We start from the raw sequence: 17759 nt of genomic DNA on the forward strand, positions 1-17759 counted from the left end.
CACCAATATTGTCCTTTAATACACTGAAAAAAAACTTGTGTTGAAACAACACAAACTTGTGTTGGTTTCAACACAAGTAAGGTGTCTCTATTTAACAACACAAACTTGTGTTGAAACAACACAAAACTTGTGTTAAATGTTGAAACAACACAAAACTTGTGTTAAAATGTATCAAACAACACAAAACTTGTGTTGAAACTTGTGTAAAATCTACACAATACTTGTGTTGAAACTTGTGTTGAAATTTCTGAAACTTGTGTTAAAATTTCTGAAACTTGTGTTAAAATTTCTGAAACTTGTGTGGTTTCATACAAACTTGTGTATAACCATCAACAAAAACTTGTGTTGTATTTTTCCCCAATTTATATCCAGTATAGCAACCTTTCTATGCAGGACCCCTCTCTTTGCTCTGTTAGACCTGTAAAGTTTGATAAAAGAAGGAAACAAAAAAAAAATTTGTAAGATTATTATTTATTCATAAAATCATAGGAAAAAGTAAATTAATACATCAAAATTTGAAATGTTAACAGAAAAACAGAGAATTCTAATACTAATTATATTGTGTTATATATAATGACCCCCCCCCCCCCCACTTTACCCATCACAAAATATAAAATAGCTATTTAAATTGTTCTTTACCCCAAAACAAGAACTGAGAATATAAAGATATGTACACAGTATCCCTACCCCATACCCCAAAATATATAATTCAAATATATCTAAATTTAATAACATCCAAACCAAGCACTAATAAGATTAATTATGCACTAAATTGAAACAATTTCAAAAACTAAAAAGTGCTACAAAATCATACTACAAGTGATTTGTGAGGCATCTAGAAATAACTAGCATACACAGAAAACTAACAAAAGAAAAATGCACTATTTTGCAGGAGTAATAAAATGATGTAGAGCCTTTTCCTCATTATAAAAAAAACCCAAACAAAATGAATATTTTATAAATAAAAGAAGCAAAGCATCAAGATTACAGAATTGAAATAAAAAAATATATGTACAAAAAATTTATATACAATCACAAGTCATAAGCCACAGTGGTTCAGTGAGTATAAGGCGTTGGCCAAGAAATTTCAACTGGATTTTCCGGCATAGTTCCCACTTTTCAGTAGTGTTGGATATGGCAAGGGATAATTGGGTACAAGTCTGGAATCAAAAGAGAGAGAGAGAGAAATGGGGTTTAACGTCCACTCGACACAAACTAGGTCATTTCGGGACTAACATATGGTTTAATTTTATTTCAATAATTCGCTTGCGCGTAGGGGTCTTTAGCAGTGGGAGGAAACCGGAGGTCCCGGAGAAAACCCACAAGATTGCACAGGCGACCCTACTCCTTGTCTAAAACCGGGATTCGAAACCATGCCAGTTGACTCAATGACAGGCCGTATGATACAGCACACACGTGCTAACCATTCGGCCACCACCCACCCCCCAGAATCGAAACCAACCCAACTGCGTTCACTTTGAAGAACCCTTGAAAATTGAATTATTTGACTCAATGACAGACCTTCTGATCAAATGTGTGCGTGTTAACCATTCGGACCCCTGAGTTCCCTTTAAAGAACCCTTGACAGTTGAAATATTTGATATAAGGGTAGGGTAGAATCACTCTAAGAACACAGAAAAGCAGGATATTAAACCGTATTTCATTTCATAAGCAAGGGAAAGTCACCTTAATGTAGGTCAAGGTTTTTTGTAATTCTGGGTGTATTTGATCTACATTTGGTTTCTAGTAATGCCTATTAAATACTTTATGATTTCCGACCAAATTCTAAATGATTTATATGTCACTTTACTTGCTATATTATACATACATATTTGAAGAGAATTAAAATCTAATTGTGTTTTGGAAGAAAATTTAACATTAATAACAAAAAATAAATATTTAAAAATTGGGTCAAATGCATTCTTTCCCAGAAGTATAAAATAAATTGATGCTTGGGTTCTCTTGTTATCATGCATCAAATACTCTTTCAAGGGTGTTCCAGCCTAAAAAATAAAAAGTAGGCAATAAGAATACAATGTTTAAATAAACAATTTATTTTGCCACATCGAGACTGAGTCTCTATTTGGTTTCAACTTTGCGTAACGCTTATTGTGTCTTGTCCACTTAAAGACCCAGGCAGATTATTATGCTCAAATCAAATGGATAAAAGAGAGAAAAATGAAATGAAATGGGGTTTAACGTCCTACTGTTCAACTCCTATACTCGGCTAATGAAGACGGGCATATGCCACACAGTGTGCTATGAGGGAAATTTTGCCCGGGCAGCGGCACTATCGTCTACTCTTATATCGAATTCCAACTGCCAGGGGATCTTTTACGTGCATTCCAATATTCGTCTCATCCGAAGGACTAGACAGCTGTCCTTGTCAGGCTAAGTCAGAAAAAAGTCTTGAGATTTGGGACTGAAGTCTCATAATAGGTCAACTATTCACCCGGTTCATACATGTATTGTCTGCAAATCTAGATTCCCTACTACATCATGGCAGCACCTATTTACTTGGCAATGTCTAATTATTTTTGGACCCATTCTTATTTTATTTCCATTGACAACAAATTGGATATTACCCTTTAAAATCTATTGAAATCTATTTGAAAAGTAAAATATTGTCCATCATTATTTTACTGCTATTTACTGTAAAAATTACACATAGGCCCTATCACAACTTGAAGGAAATCAATGGATGTGATTGGCAAAAATCAAGCATGCCAAGTACTTAAAATAGCAGAGTCCTAGGCATTGCCCCAAGAAGAATAACTAGATTACCAAGCAAGTGTATAAAACTACTTCCTGATTAAAAATACAAATATGTATGTTACTTACATTTTGCCTGATTATCAAGCTCTGTGAGAAAAGTTTCCACAATATGAATAGCCATTTCCAACTGTTTTTATCTTTCTGATGTAGTTAACTGAGAAAAAAAACATACATGTATTAGATGACTTAAATTGACTCAACAGTTAAAAGATGAAAGTTTTAATTTACAGTATATATTTTACACAAATTTCTGGAGAGAATTAAAATATAATTGTGTTTGAGAGGGATATTTAACATTAAAAACAAAAATAAAATATTTAAATAACAGGCCAAATGCAACAGATAACTTATTAGCTTTTACAATCACTACATTCTTTTTCAAAATTATAAGGAGATCACGTGGCTACGACGCTGGCTCACTAGCCTGGAGGTCGGGTGTTCGATCTCTGAATTGGCTGAGAAAGTTCATCCAGATTTTCCGACGTGTCTTCCCCTTGTCAGTGATACAAGACGGAGGACCTGACAAGGACAACTGTCTAGTCGTTCGGATGGGACGAAAAACCGAGGTCCTGTGTACACATTGGCGTGCACGTAAAAGATCCCTTGGCAGTTTGAATTCGATATAAGAGTAGGCTGTAGTGCCGCTGCCCGGGCAAAATTTCCCTCATAGCACACTGTATGGTGTATGCCCATCTTCATTAGCCCAGTTTATGAGCTAGGATGTAGGATGTTAAACCCCATTTCATTTCATTTTCAAAATTATAAAATAATTTGATGGCTTAATATTCAAGTATTATGACCAGGTAGAATTAGAGCATAGTTAATTTGAGGCCCCAGCCATTATAGATTAGCCAGAATCCTAATTAAAATAAACTCTGTAATTATATTAGAGAGACATTGTTTCATAAATTATTATCTATTGTAAAGTTAATCCAGTAAGGTATTAAGGATTATAAAGTTAGGGTAACTAAGAAACAAAGCTAAGGTATAAAAGTCCTGAAAATTGTATATATTAGAAAAAGGCGAGTTAACCACAGGCAGGCAGCGGGACATACTGAAGGGCAGGTCTCTGATATAGTGACAAGTTATTTCTTAGATGCTGTTCCTTATTACGTTACCTAGCCTGTGGGTCAGTATTATATGTATATATTATCATTGTCAGATATTGTTACAGAATATAAGATTATACTAAGAGAAGTGAGTTATTGAATTATTGTATGTTCAATCGTACACCTCCAACTAGATTGAACATACAACCCATCGTCGAAGGTTGGACTATAAGAAGGTCCATAAACCCCGGATGATAGTATATGGTTGAGTTGGCAATAAATATACTTTCTACGGTTCAGAATTATTAAATAAACAACTTATTTTTCCACACGTTGAGTCTCTATTTTGTTTCAACTTTGCATAATACTTATTGTGCCTTTTCAAGTTACAGACCCAGGTAGATTATTATGCCTCAATGGGTCAGAAGCCAGAACAAAAGTCTTGAAAAAAAGACAATAATGAAAAAATAATCATTTGATTTACCAATTATCTCCACTAAGGCAATTGTGAATACAGTATTGCAAACAGTATTACAATATGATATTAATTATATTTTACAAATTCATGCATTTGAACGCTTCATAATAATGATTATGAAAGGGTGTAACATTGCATCCATCTTATAGTTTTGAAGTAATATATCAAAACTGTATATCAACCAAACAAGCCTGCTGAGTTTCATGTTGATCGTATTTGAAATGGCATAGCGCTAGACTATGCCCCAAAAAGAAGAACTAGATTACCAAGTGTATAGAGAGAGAGAGAAATGGGGTTCAACGTCCACTCGACACAAACTAGGTCATTTCGGGACTAACATATGGTTTAATTTTATTTCATTAATTCGCTTGCGCGTAGTGGTCTTTTGCAGTGGGAGGAAACCGGAGGACCTGGAGAAAACCCACGAGGTTGAACAGGCGACCCTACTCCTTGTCACGTACAACCGGGGATTCGAAACCACGTCAGTTGACTCAATGACAGGCCGTATGATACAGCACGCACATGCTAACCATTCGGCCATCCACCCCCCCCCCCCCACCAAGTGTATAGAACCAGTTAATGATTCAAAAAGCAAATATGCATGGTACTTACATAGCCTTTGTCTGATAAGCAACATCTGTGAGAAAACGCTTCCACAATATCAATAGCCCTTTCCAACTGTCTTGATCTTCCGAGGTGGGTAACTGAAAAAAAATATGCAATGTATTAGTTGGCTTAAATTGACTAGACAGTTTTGATTAAGTCAAAAAATGTTAGTAGGCCATAGTGTCGTTGCCCGGACAAACATTTTCTCTTAGCACACTGCATTAGACCAGTCAGAGCTGAACAGTAGGACGTTGTCTTTAAACCCCATTTCATTTCAGGTAATCTAGTATTTTTCTAGTAAGATTGAAGTCTCTCTACTTTCTTTATATGTAAATATCATATTTGAAATAAGCCATACTTTTATTCAATATGGGGTGGGGCTGATGGTCTAGTAGTTAATGCATGCACATGAAATCACAGGGTCTGTCATTGTGTTAAGTGGCATGGTTTCGATTTCAAGGAGTAGAGTCGCCTGTCCAATCTCTTGAGTTTTTTCTCTGGGTCATTCGATTTCCTCCGTTTGCTAAATAGTAAAATACCCATACCCGCAAACGAATTATTCATATTAAATTTAACCTTACCTGTCCTTTTTCCCGAAACGACCTAGCGTCTGTAGGCTAAGTAGAATGGAACAGTGTGCAGGGAAAGGGTGGAAACGGAAGTAAGCTAATCGTCGTCGTAGTTGATTACCGGTATGCATATAGGCATAGCTTGGACTACTTGATTCTTCAAATACAAGTACATGTAAGGCCTTGTTTTATGTCATTTTTCTCTCTCTCTGTTGCATGTAAGAGTCATATAAATACTTTACTTAATTGGGATTGTATGTTCACATACACTAATCATTGTAGGACATTGGTAAAAAAAAAAAATAGAAAATATAAAAATTAAATGAAATTGTTACCAGTTTTTCTTCAATTCAATGCCAATGGAGTCCTTGAACGGTAAATTCTCAATAATTGCTGTAAGGTGGAAAGAGTCATATCATCACTGACTGGAAAAAATAATGAAACTATAGAGAAACTAGAGAGACTGATTCTAGTTTCATTATTTATTAACTGTGACTGAATCAGGAAAATAGGGGCCTAATAATATTACACAGAGTCAGAGGTTGAACGGAGAATTGGGGAAAATATCTGCTTATTTGATTTAAGGTTGTTTTTTTTTAGATTACAATTCAACTAACACAAAAGTGTAAAAAGATTTTTTCTAGTCTGTGCCCGCGTTTATGTCTACTCTTGGCAAAATCTAATAAAAAATCATGAAACAAGAATCAAAATGGCCGCCAATCGGGTCTCCCACGCCAATCCAACCTCCCAAGATATAATTTCAAAACAGATTCTTACCTGCTGGTTCAAGTCGAGCCGTTTCTGGTTTAAACATAATGTGATTCTGTAATGTAAGTATTTGAACAACATCGTAGCGCCGAACAACTAATGTTAATTAAGCACGATTTCAGAAAAATTGAACAGATTTGATAATAACATGCCGAAATTTTTTCCCTGTCCCCGCCATTTTAAACATGAACTTCCGGGTTAAATTGTTGGATTTTTTTTTAAGGAAACGAAATACTAATATTATACACAAAAACAATATCGATGCTAAATTACAAACATGGTATTATTTTGTTTTATATAAATATATACACACACCTGCGTTCTTTTATTCTCTGTGACCATTAGCTTACATTTGTCAAACATATCACTGCTCAAAAATCATTTCAGCACGCTGTTAAATGGTAAATGAATTGTGTGCAATCAATTCATTTAATGTCCGGTTGCACCGAGATGATATCGCAGACAAAATGTAGCCTATAGTACGTTGATTTTATCAACCAATCACATTAAATAATAGTTTTACTTATTTTCCTGTCAACGCATTTGGAGTCAATTGTTAAAATCACACCGGGCATGAGCGCTCAATAGGCCTTTGATCTACCAGTTTATTGGGTCCATAAAAAATCAACAACTTTATTTTAACTACAGACATCTTAACACCAATTAGCATCCAAGTCTGTCTGGCCATCATGTCTGAGTAAAAAATACTTTTCTTATAAATTCAAATTTAAAAAAAAAAAAATTGTTGACGGTACACATTACTTGTGTTAATTATATGAAAAAACCCACAAGATTTGTGTTAATGCATTAAAAAGAACACAAGTTTGTGTTAATGCAATGCAAAACAACACAAGTTTTGTGTAGAATAATTTTCACACAAGTACTTGTGTTGAGATCCAACACAAGTTTTTTTTCAGTGTAGTACATGTAATTCTGTATTCGTGTACATGTAAATTGACTGAGATACGAGTACTTAACGATCATTTAAAACGTTTGGTTAATTCAAGAAATTTAAAAACAAATCGGAAGAGATCGACGTTTTTCTGCATAACTTTTATTTTTTTGTTTCCGTTTAGAAGAGCTTTTGTAATTTTGCTTGAATTGAGTGTCGGAGATATTAAAGACTGGTTATTATATAAGAATTCATCCAGGGAGATAATCGATTCAGATATTATTGCGAGTGATGAAAATAAACAGGATGATTGATTATTAGTGGGGTCACTGCTTAGTAATAGTTGATTGGCATCATAAAAGAAAATCGAACTAAGTAGAAACGGGAAATGGTGTGTTTTGTTTAATAAATAGTTTTGCTGTGTATTTGGTATCATGATATGGGTTGACCTAGCAACTCATAACTTGAATAAACATACTTCATAATATTATTTAAACAACTGCATGGTTCAAGGAAATTCCTGGAAGTTTAAGAAGAAGGTAAAATTTCGCAACGTCTAATTAAGATGGAGTGTGAGACTTGGAGATTGCCGTTTGAACTGATGAACACATGATTGGGCGGCATAAGAAAACGTCTAACTCAACCGGTAGTTGTGCCCTTTTTTTCGCACACCATTGTATTCATTAATGTCTGGTCTGTGTGTAATTCTTGCTGCCGTTATTCCCACGTTCAATCAAAAATGTCCTTTATTCGACCCACTCACAACCCCCACCTGACAACCCCACCTAAAAAAAAAAACAAAACAAAAAAAAATGTCAACTATGCTAGTAGTTATTTTTACAAGGGCCAATGAACATAAATTTATGCCATATTCCGCCGAAGTGACCTATTTCAATCTATATCTGCTTAGACAATCCCGGGTTCCTTTAATACAAATCCTGCATACACACACGAATTTCGATTTAATCGCCGCTGCTCTTATTTAAAACTGCTCTATAAATTTCATATTCCTGATATTTGCATTTATTCAAAACAAAACACCTCCTTAAATAAACAGACAAAACAATCACTACAGTTAGAGCCCTTTATCTGCAGTGTTTGCGCATAATGCTGCACGCCATATTCAGAGATAACAAAGGGTCATTGATGATGAAATCAATTATATTGACATTATTGATAATGGCCTGACGATTTTAACGGTTTCACACTTCAATGAAATTGCTACCCAAATATATCCAACATTCGTCACTGACAAAGATGACAATAAAATGAAAATAGAGAAAAAATGACTTTGTTATTTGTATAAATATCATTAAATACATGTCGTAATGACCTAGTAAATGTTATTAACGTAAAGTATTGCCCGGTTTCATGATGAACAGCAATAACAGATATGCAAACCTTGTAACGGGCATTCTGCACGACGTATGCCGTTTTCATTAGCCCGATTGGTTAAAAATGTGGGTCGTTACAATCATTTCATAACTGTAATTTGTTATGACTACACAGAAATGCGTGAAATAAGCACACAGTCTGGATACGTTATGTGATTACAAGGAAAATGAGTGTTATTAGCCCACTTGTATGTAAACTGAGACAAGTTCTCTCAGAATCACAAGCTAAAGGGACTACACTAAAGCGGTGGCATTCCGCTTAAAATCTGTTAATGATACATTATGGGAGATTAGATAAAGTACTGGCAGTTCTCACTATAATAGTTAAAAACTAGATAATGCAAAGGCAATTTTCTGTAAATTTCAGTCAAATTGATCCACCATGAACCTAGAATAAAGCGATTGAAATTTCGGCCTTATAGCCACGATCATCATCACTAAAGTCAGTACGATAAAAAAAACATAGTCTCGATTATCCACTTCATGATTAAATCATGAATTAAAGATGAGCAGCAAATCGGATAATAATCCAATAAATATCGCAGGCTAGAGTTGACACCGAGAGTTGATTGAGGTCTAATTAATAATTTAGATAACAAATTTCAGGCCTAAGAAAGACCTGCAATAGGCAGATTTAGCTCTTGCATTATGTATGTTTAAGTAATCCCTATCTAAATACGTTAATTGCCATGTTTTTTAACCGGGGTAGATTGCCCATGGAATGGATTTGCTGGGAAATAGGCATTATCACTCGAGGGTCACCCAGTCCTTAACGGGAAATAATTTCTAGTTTAACACTTTCGCCTGCTTAAAAAATTGCAAACGCACCGGATATTGCCGGAATTTATCGAAAACATAAACTTATCAAAGAGAATAATACAATCAATCAAGTGATTACAGCAAGAAGTGGGCTACCTAAAAAGTATTAATTGACAAAACAATAAACATGATTAATCAGGTGTCTGTTGTTTAAACAGTACATTCCATATCACAATAATATTACATCGTCTTGTGGTTAGAGAGAGAGAGAGAGAGAGAGAGAGAGAAATGGGGTTTAACGTCCACTCGACACAAACTAGGTCATTTCGGGATCAACATATGGTTTAATTTTATTTCAATAGGCCTAATTCGCTTGCGCATAGGGGTCTTTAGCAGTGGGAGGAAACCGCAGGACCCGGAGAAAACCCACGAGGTTGGACAGGCGACCCTACTCCTCGTCACGTACAACCGGGGATTCGAAACCACGCCAGTCGACTCAATGATAGGCTTTATGATACAGCGCACGCACGCTAACCATTCAGCCATCCACCCCCCCCACCCCTTGTGGTTATAGAGACACGTGTGGTAGGCCTACGTATTATTAATAAACCTATACAATACATAATCTACAGAAATAGGCGGAACAAACTTATCATAATAATAAACACGCCCAACCTTGAAGCGTATGGATCCCCACCTGAAGCCCAAATTGAATGGATGCTGGTCATTAATTACTTGCACAGTCATCTTTCCATAAAGCATCGACAAGGGGACCCCGGAACAGTACTAGGTCGTGGCATGCTGATTAGCGTAAGGGTTTGTCCCTGACGGACAGAAAGACCTGCATAGAATGACGAGAATCGACAGATTTCGTGCTTTCGTGTTCACAAATTCATTACACGAGGGTCGAGGAAGCTCTCAATCTTTGTTACACATTTGGCGTAAAACGCAGTGGCCAAAATCAAAGAAGTTGCGGTCCGATACGCACCGCAACTGAACTAATCTGAGATCGGTTGATCCTTCCTTAACATTTGAATAGGACAAAAATTGTGATCTCTGGAGTGTCCACGAACTTCGTACAGAAGAGAACAGAATTTTATTTGTAATTCAGATCATATATGAGTGATAGATTATTTACATATTTCACATTATGCGTAAAAGACAGAAGCCATAACTTAAACAGTTGTAGTCCGATGTGCACCACATATTTGAAGTTTCGTCTAAACCAGACAAATATTGTGGCCTGGGGTCCACAACTTTCGTATATTAAACATACATTATGCAAGAGCTAAATCTGATTATTGCAAGTCTTTATTTAGGCTTCAGATGTCATAGAAATCATAAATTAGATCTTTATTTACACAACAAGCACAAAATCAACTCTGTAGACCCACGGAAGGCTTGGATTCGGCTTGGCTTTAAACAGGAATTCGTCGATTGATTAAATTTTTAAATGGCGTCGTAAGCGGAGATTAACCGTTACGTTGACGTCATACTCCCGGAAATAATTTTAGATCGAGGCTAAATGATAGATTGTACGAAGCGAGGCCGCTGTTGAGCGAGACCTTATGTCAATCAATTTGATTGAAAGTTTGATATATACGGCCTTGATATTATGTTTAGTTGTGGTTAAAATGAGAGTTTAGATGTCGGTATTATACGCTCTTTTGTCACTTGCGTTTACAGAAAAATTATAGAAATTGATAAACATCGCAGTTAACATCACCCCAGTTGAATTGCAGCTCCATTGGATCACTGTTCGGGAGGTACGTAGGCCTACCAGTTACAGTACAAGAGTACACGCAGGCTAACAAAAAGTCGGCTATAATTATGCCTCATTGATTTGGTCCATTTCTTTCAAACTTTCGCTTCTTATCTATATATTAAAAGTCTTATTTTTAATTTGTAGTAAAAATAAATGTGATACGAATTGAATTGCAACCCCGTCTCAAACCACAGCCATTGAAAACGTTACTTGAAAATCGAGATTATGTAGGTGGAGTTAACGCCTGTCAATCAAACGATCGTCCATTCTCGGAGACGGTGTAGAGAGAGTTGACTCCTATTTCTAGTCAAAATTACAATAGTGATAACTTTGTTCAGAATAAAGTAATTTGACTGAAATTTCCAATATAATATATTCTTCTTTCATCATCTATGTTTGAACTGTTATAGCAAGAATGGCCAACTCTCTATTAAAATCTCCCATAATGTATCTTTAAATGCTTCTAAAAGGTCCACGGGACATGTTTGTGATTCGTACAGTCAGGGGCAATAATCCAGGAAGTTAGGGCGCAAAAGTTGCAAAATGGAACTTATCCCAGATAAAAATATAAAAAAAATGCTGCCCCCTCCCCCCAGCTATGTATCGGTGGTTTTCGTACAATCGGGAGCAATAATCCAGGACGTTACGGTCCAATGTGTGTCAAAATCGAATCCATCCGATATGTTTCGGATATAAACATATAATTTAAATTTCACAAACTTTCCACAAACTAATATGAACGGTGGAAAAATATGGTTTGTGAGAGATGCATCAACTATACAACCCCCATATCTTCCTTAATTTCCATTCAACTGAACAGATTGGGTTTTTTTATATGAGTTACATGACATATTATTATATATCTATCACCCGATTTTTTCAATAGTTTATCCGGTGTATGCTACAGTTCCTCGCTATCGGTAGTACGCCGCTTTTTCCAAATTTCAGTTATCCATAATTTTGTCAATTTAGTATGAAATCATTTAAATTTTGGATATGATACGTAGAATATGAATGTCTATAACATGTCTTTCCTTGTCGGTCACGTTTTGCAAAAATTTGGGCGCTACTGACAAAAACCCCAAACCACTCTTGTCGGTTCTGTTTGGTGATTAATAGGACCGGATAATGCTCATCATCGATCGACAATCAAGACAGTCACCTAATACACAGTTTGTAAACATGGTTCCTGAATTTGAAGCATAGTTAATGTGTTCAAAGATGCGACAACCCCATTTTTAATATTCTCCTAATTTCTTCGAAAGGCGGGGGAACAAAAATGTAAACTGTGATATGTGCTGATATACTAACTATTGCTTGATCTCTTGAGCAGCGTTATTTCTAAAAAAAACATTTTGGACTAATATATAGAGAATCTTCTACCAGTCTTTTTTGATATCAAAAAATATCAACACAAGTTGATAAAGTAACAAAAAAGTAACATTTATTTATATGTGTGTCACAGTCGCAAAAAGGAACATAACGGTTAACATTTCGTGAGGTATTATACAGTCCCTATTGTAATAATTTGTCCAGTGTAGTGATATATCAGGCTTAAAACAAACTGGTTCTAGTGTTCTTCTGTTATACACCATAACCCCTCATAAAATTCGATGATTAGACATTGATTTTATTGTACGGCAAAATACACAAGTTATGTTAGTATTACATAAACGCGTGGTTCTCCAGCTTCCAGCAGAACTTAAGAACCCGCAATTAATCCAGAGAAGTCTTAATGCACGGTCTCCGACAGCGATAACAACCTTTATATACGTTTTTCTGATTATTGTTAAGAAGTGTCATGTTGTTCTTATACTTCATACTGAAGGGAATGTGAACTCTTGATTGTGCCAAAATCAAGACCCGAGCGCTGAATGATTTCAATAGATTTCATTATTAAACAGACCCACATGCTCAAATTTTCTACTTCCCGTTGAGAAAAAATGGCAGCTTTTGCACCCTTGGTTTGTGAAATTTCATTGTTTTTCGGTTTGATGAATTAACCATGGACCGTATACACGGAAACGCGCTAATCAAATTCGTACCAAAAAAACGTCTAAAGGAATTTGTGGTGGATTGATCCCCATATTGGCGTATTTTGACTAGACTAGGCCTATTACGTTAAATTACTGTCCCAACATGTTGATGTGATCGTATATTGGCGTTGCCCATGTCTGTCCACATGAAGTATATTAACCCCTATCTAATGCAAATTTTACTTACATTATTGCCCGGGTAACGGTCTTCTAATTCTTTAATATCCATAGATTTATACGTCATAGCCATGTTTAATTTTTAATCAGATACTGAACACTTTTTAAAAAACAATTTAAAAATCATACTTGGTATTACAACAATATCTTATAACACTTTATAGGCGATAAGCACTAAAAAAAACATTGCCGTTTAAAGTCTATTTTTTCTATAACCACAGCTCTTAAGTAAATTTACTAAAATCTCTAATTATTATCAAATACAGATAACATTAAACATTATTAAGCTTTTTTTTTCAGTGTGTGTGTCTTTCATCTTGTCGTCAGAATAACTGTGTGTTTATTTGATATTTTCTGACTTATACATATTATAAAAATATAGTTCAATAATAAACTCAATTTATCAATACCGTCATCAATTCAGATTCGTTTATCAATTTGATGAGCCAATTACAGTTAATAAAAGATATGTTTTTATACCATTCATAAATTTCCTAATTTACTCTAGACCACGTCGATGTCTAATGCATTTTTGATGTTAGGTTGGGCTTGTAGTCGTTGATGTTATCTAGTTTCCAGTTCAGCTCCTTTTGTTCATTTATTCAAATAGAAACCAAAAATAAAAGACTATTTATACTACACCACGCAGAAAACAAACTATAAATTTACAAAATCATATAAGGGAAGTATTGCTTAACAAATTAAATATTTGTCTAATTTGTTACGTAATTTGAATTTATAAGATACCTAGATTTATTTTCTCATATCTTTTTCAAGATTTATTTACTATTAAGCGTTAAACATGAAAAATAAATCATGAGTCAATATTGTTCAGGTCTTCGTCATCAAAATTCATTGCACAATGATCGAAATTCGATAGAATTATTTAAACATTGAATAAAATCTCTAAAATCATTGGCTTTTCTTTACACCGGAAGCAATGTCTGTAATTCAGCGATTTTAATTAAAACATTTCTGCAGGTCTAGAGTTTAGACAGACGTCATACTTCTTCACCTGTTGACTAATAAATTATATGCCCAAACGTCTCTAAGTACCACAAGAATTGGTTGAATTGGTGGCTCAGCGGGTGAGACGTTGGCTTGCTAACCTTGAGGTCCCGTGTTCGATCCATGTGTTGATCGAAAAAGTTCATAGGGATTTTCCTACGTGGTTCACCCAGTGATACATGATGTAGGTCCTGGCAAGGGATAACGTATAGTCGTTCGGATGGGACGAAAAACCGTGTACACATTGGCAGTTGAAATATTCCCCATGCCCTTCTTCATTAGCCCAGTCGAAGCAGAGAAATGGATGCTAAACCTATTATTAGTTTGGATGCAGCCATGGCGGGTGTGGCGCCAGACAGGGTAAGCTTACTCTTCCGGACACCTGTTACCACTGTTTGTCGTGTATTTTGTACACGGTGAACAGTCCATATGCTGATTACACTGTTTTGCCGTATTACACTATTTTGCCTATACCGTTTTTTTTTTAGGACTTCGAATTTTGTACTGGGTTTTATTTTATTCCTTTGAATTGAGTGGGCAAACTTTCGGGTATTAAAAGTAGCTAACCCTATTTGATTTCATTCAAAATAAAGTATTGACATGATTTGATGTGGGTCAAATGTGGGACATGTTATTTACATTAAATTTGTAGGACAGTTTATCTACGTTAAATTTCTGTTTTGAAAGACGAAGCTGAAATCGGTTATATCTAAACCATGGATTTATCCGTAGGTAGACACCGAATTTTCAAGGAAGACAGATTCGCAGCCCACAAAACAGAGAGAGAGAGAAATGGGGTTTAACGTCAACTCGACACAAACTAGGTCATTTCGGGACTAACATATGGTTTAATTTTATTTCAATAATTCGCTTGCGCGTAGGGGTCTTTAGCAGTGGGAGGAAACCGGAAGACCCGGAGAAAACCACGCCACGTACAACCGGGGATTCGAAACCACGCCAGTTGACTCAATGACAGGCTTTATGATACAGCGCACGCGTGCTAACCATTCAGACCCACCCCACCCACCCACCCCGCGCACAAAACACACCAACGAATGAAATAAGACTTATTTTAGACACAAATCAAAGAGATCTAGTCATTTCCTGGCTATGTTTGCTATTGGTGTTAGGGGTGCAATCTAATACCTTTTATTTTTTATAAAATTTCGGAACTCTTAATCTATTGGTTCCATACTCGCCCCCCCCCCCCCCCAAAAAAAAAACAACAACAATATATATATATTTTTTTTTTTTAAAAATCAGATGATAATTGGTTTCAGGATTATTGGAGGGGCGTTATGTTGGCAAATGGTTTAACGCGTGCGTATTACATAATAAGGTCTGTCATTGGGTCAAGTGGCGTGGTTTCAATTCCCCGCTTTTTATGAGACAAGGAGTAGGGCCGTCTGTCTAACCTCGTGGGTTTTCTCCGGTTTCTTCCTGCAGTTAAAGGCCCCCATGCGCAAGCGAGTTACTGAAATAAAATTAAACCATATGTTAGTCATGAAATGACCTACTTTGTGTGGTGTGAACAACTCTCTCTCTCTCGAGCATTAATAAAATGATCATGTAGTTTTAACTAGAATATAATAAGTGTAATTTTTTGTTTGTCCTTTATTATAGCATTCTATATTTAATTATTTACCGTAACTTGTGTCACTGTATAACACGCATCTATGTATGGCTGACTCCTACAAGTCTGTTTAGATATAACAAACTTCAACATATAAACTATGTTACAGTAACACTTTTAAACAGAACGATCAATGGGTCCTAGCAAATGTCAGAAGATTCTTGACGTATATTATCATACAGGAATATATAAATATATATATATATAGATCAAAGACCTATCAATTTGCATATTTATTCGGTCGGTCATATGTACTGTCGATTGTCAGGTTCCATAATACACCCACCAGCAACAAAGTCATACCTGCTAGTTCTAAAATCAGTGTCCGCAAATCCCACTGAGAAAGTTAAATTATGATTGAAATAATAAAGGGTTCTAAACTTATGATCCAAAACTTTTGTAATTCTTTCGAGTTCCCCTTATATAACAGAATTTAAATTTTCATTGAAAGTTCTGTCCTGTCTTGCGTTACCAAACTACCAGCAAACTGAACGAAAACGGTGGGTAGAACAGGTAGTATCAAAATCTTGGGGCAAACAAAATCCGTTTAATTGGGCACCGTTCATTCCCACAGACATATAATTGTAGGTATTTTCCGACAATACATACTTACACTTCTGCTAATTTTAAGGCTTATTCGATGAACATTATTCCGGACTAAGAGTAAAAATATAGAAATTAAATAATACTAGAAGAATGCCCGGCTTCGCTCGGGGGTCATAACTCCGAAACCGGAAGTGGTAGACTAACGCCACCTGGCCTATGTTACTCCCCGGTCCGAGCTACCCCTATACCCCAAATTTCAGACTCGGGGCAGACCTAGTGTAGCCGCCAACCCCAAACAGACAGACAAACAGACAAACAAACAAACAAACAGACAGACAGACAAACGAGTCACAAATATTAGTATAGATTCTTAAAGCATATTACAAATACCCCCTGTTACAAAACACCTCCACCCCCACAATACGCATCGTTGGTCTCCGTTTAATACGTAACAGGTGTCATTTTGTGTTGAACGCCAAGAAGATGAAGCAAGTAATCTGATCATCCCAAACTTAGGCTGCCTGTCTACAGCTAGCTCCGCCCAAGAACAGGCCCTAACCCGATTGACCGACATTTAAATTCCTAAATCGACGATTTTAGCCGAAACACTGAGTATGCTTTTAGAAAGTATTTATTTCTCTTCTATTGTCATATTGAATGAAATTAAATATGTTTATTTAGCCGTTGTGTGTATGAAAGATATCAAACTGCTCAGAGCGGAATCACTAATTATTCAATATAGCGGCACCCATGAAAGATAATTGCACAGAAGCAGTTTTGTTTGCGGAGACAAATTTAGGAGTATCTAAACTTGTTTTGAAAGATAAACAGACTGAAACTATAAAGACAGTTTACAATGGTAAAGACTGTATTTCAATATTACCCACTAGCAAATATTATATATCGCTTTTACCGGTGTGGCAGAAATCGACATTTTGCTAACTTGGCATTTGTTTACATAAACCACGTGCTTCGGGTGTACAAAGCAGTAGGCCAGTCGATAAGTCCCGCCCAAAGGTTTGGCAATAAATTGACACAACATAGGTTGCCAGACATAAAACATGGGTTTCCAGGCAGCAAACATACTCTTCCCCACAGTTTAGTCATTTGAACAGTTTTGAAATAAAGAACTGATTAACATGTCGGCATGTAAAATGGATGCATGATTCTGAATTTTGATAGAGATAATTTTTAAAATAAGCCAAATAATCCTAGAAACTAGCAATCACTGCATATTGTTTACAACAATTGCAGACAGGCCAATAATTGAACTGACAGGGCTGACATCCATAAACCAACATGTC

The 17759-nt window shown here is 35.8% G+C and overlaps 1 long non-coding RNA gene across 1 annotated transcript; it reads right to left on the reverse strand.

The window, feature by feature from the left end:
• Positions 1-589: 589 nt before the first annotated feature.
• Positions 590-5602, reverse strand: LOC126817820 (uncharacterized). Its single transcript, XR_007679126.2, has 4 exons — positions 5490-5602; positions 4915-5006; positions 2842-2929; positions 590-2003 (listed from the first exon to the last, which is right to left on the reverse strand). It is a non-coding gene; the product is annotated as an uncharacterized LOC126817820 (long non-coding RNA).
• Between the last annotated feature and the right edge of the window lie 12157 nt (positions 5603-17759).

Source organism: Patella vulgata, chromosome 4, assembly GCF_932274485.2.
Source record: "Patella vulgata chromosome 4, xgPatVulg1.2, whole genome shotgun sequence".
Taxonomy (NCBI): domain Eukaryota; kingdom Metazoa; phylum Mollusca; class Gastropoda; family Patellidae; genus Patella; species Patella vulgata.